The sequence below is a fragment of the Apium graveolens genome, chromosome 5, assembly GCF_009905375.1.
Source record: "Apium graveolens cultivar Ventura chromosome 5, ASM990537v1, whole genome shotgun sequence".
NCBI lineage: Eukaryota > Viridiplantae > Streptophyta > Magnoliopsida > Apiales > Apiaceae > Apium > Apium graveolens.
This window is the reverse complement of record NC_133651.1, coordinates 93,484,719-93,487,513: the sequence shown is the minus strand read 5'-3', so window position 1 is coordinate 93,487,513 and position 2,795 is coordinate 93,484,719. Positions and strand designations below refer to the sequence as shown.

Sequence of the window (2,795 nt, the reverse complement as noted above, 5' to 3'; positions counted from 1 at the left end):
GAATTCGTATTATCCGGATAGTTGCGATATGCTGAGAAGTATCCCTCACGGTGTAGAATAAATATGATTAATTAATTAATCATATTTAATGAATTAGAGAATTTATATAAATAATGATAAAATAGTTTTATTATTATTTATTTCTACTACCGGCTTAATATTGAACCTACAGGGTCACACCATAAAAGAGAATGATTTAATGGTGGAGGAATTAATTAATAATGGCTGATAATTATTTATTTATGAAATAAATAATTAATTGGCAAATTTAATAATTGATTAAATGAGATTTAATTGATTATAAATTAATTAAGAAAAGGTTCTTAATATTATTAATTAAGAATTTAATTTTTAGAAATTAAATCAAGTGAGAGAATTAATTCTAAAGAGTTTAGAAAAAGGTTAATAATTAAAAGGTGTTTTAATTATTAGTGAAATAATAAAGGGTTAATAATAATAATATTTTATGGGAAAATTTTCAGCTGAAAATTTTGCCTATAAATATACTATTATAGACCCTATTTTTGCCTCAACCAAAAAAAAAGATTTACAAAACCCTAATTCTCTCCATCTCCTCCTCCTTCATTACATCGTTTTCTTGGTGGATACCGGTGGAGTGCTCCACACTTGAGGAGCAGCTGTTAAGGATCTCCGTTCATCATTTTTGGATCGCCATTAAAGACCTCCATCTTTCCATTAACGTAAAGCTTCTTAAGCTAAACATACTGAACTACGAATTAAATATTATTTTTCGCATGGATCCTGCGGAGGGTTTCGGTTTTTTTTAAGATTTAAATTTACGTTTTCGCTGCGTTTATGTGCTAAAAACCCTTCAGTCTCCACCTCACCAAAAGATCTTTTTTTTTGTTAAAATATTCTTCAAAAACTTTGCATATGATGGAACTTGAGAAATTAAATCAGTGAAAGGAACTGTTACCTCGAGATTCTTGATAAGTGTCATGAACTAACTAAATTGTTGATCTACCTTAGTTCTGTTCATCCTGCTAGGAAACGGCAACTTAGGCACAAATGGTGGAGGAGCATTTACAATCTTCTCGTCATCAGCTTCCTTGCTTCCTTCAGTTCCACCCTTATTTGTTTGATCAACATCATCCACTTTATCATCTTTGCTGGTTTCCTTCTCTTTCTCATCAGTCACATCAGCAATAGGCATTGGAGGACCATCATATATAAAACCACTTCTAAGAGAAATGGCATTCACATTCTCTTTTGGATGAGCTGGTTGTGATGGTAAAGAGCTAGGATGCCTTGTTGCGGAAGAACTAGCCATTTGTGCAATCTCAGTTTCCAATATCTTGTTATGAGTTCTTAACTCTTTGATCTCCCTCATGTTGTCTTCTTGATTTTGTTGCACTTGTAGTAATATCTTCATCATATCACTAGTCTGATCAGGTTGTGCAGCTTGTAGAGCATAGGTTTGAGAGAGCTTCTGAAATCCAGGGGGATTTTGAGGTCCTTGAGAAGGCCTATATTGTTGCTGATTAGGATATTGATATGATTGTTTATATTATTGTTGCTGATTAGGAACAGATGGATTCTGAGCATTGTTGTTCATGTAAGAAAAATTTGGATGATCTCTCCAACCAGGATTGTAAGTGTTGGAGTAAGGATTGTACTCTTGCCTTTGCTGAAAAACATTTGCTTGCTCCATCTGAAAATTTTATGAATTTTGAATATTATACGAGCATTCATTACCGAAGTGGCCTTGAACGCCACATATTTCACATATAGGATTAGTCATATGAGCCATGGATGATAGTGTATTAATACTCATAGGAGGAGCAGATGATTGTGAAGTCTTCAATGAATGAATTTATTGAGTTAATGAAGCGAGTTGAGATGATAAGAGAGAATAAGCCTCCACTTCAAGTTAACTTCCCTTCTTAGGTGCTCTCGGGTTATTGAAGTGATTTGCAGCCAAATTTACAAGAAAAGCATATACATCATCAACTCCCTTGTCAAAAAAACACCACATGCAGCATTATCAACAATACCCTTCATTTCAGGGTCAAGACCATTGTAGAAATGTTTAATCAGAAACTACTTCTCAAGACCATGATGAGGGCATGCACGTTGAAGATCTTTGAATCTTTCCCAAGCATCTTTAAGAGACTCTCCATATTCTTGTTTGAAACCCATCATCTTGTCGATCAAGTCATCAGTTCTGTTCGGAGGGAAATACTCAGTTAAGAAAGCTTGAGCAATTGCATTTCACTCAGTCATATTGATATCATTCAACCATTTTTGAGCTTTATCACGAAGTGAAAACCCAAACAACATGACTTCCAATTGGTCTGCAGTGACACCCCGATTTTTGATGGTAGAGCGGAGTTGTTGAAACCATTGCAGATGAAGTGTAGGGTCTTCAGATGGAAGACCAGCAAACTGATCCTACTAGATCATAGTGAGCAATGCCGGTTTGATCTCAAAGTTTGTTGCTTCAATATTTGGCATAGTGAGGCCAGTAGGCACACCACTCGGAGAGGGTTGTGAATAGTTCTTCAAAGATTTAAAAGGAAGTTATTCCATTATGATCTTTGAATCATCGAGATTTTGATGCCTTCCTTTTCTTACTTGATTTATGTATTGCTGACAAGTAATCCCTGAATCTGGACTAAGAGGAGTTATTTCTGCTTCTTTTTTGGACCTGGCATCAACAACTAAAACAAGAAAAAGCAGTGAAATATGCCTCAATTGGAAGTAAACCTCCAATGAGACAAAGCAAATAATCTAAAATAATTAAACTAAAATCTATATAAACTAGGCGACTCCCT

General features: G+C 34.7%; 1 non-coding gene across 1 annotated transcript; it reads left to right on the top strand.

The window, feature by feature from the left end:
* Positions 1 to 2,072: 2,072 nt before the first annotated feature.
* LOC141662913 (small nucleolar RNA R71) lies at positions 2,073 to 2,178 on the top strand. The gene has a single exon (XR_012551015.1). It is a non-coding gene; the product is annotated as a small nucleolar RNA R71 (small nucleolar RNA).
* The last annotated feature ends 617 nt before the right edge of the window (positions 2,179 to 2,795 follow it).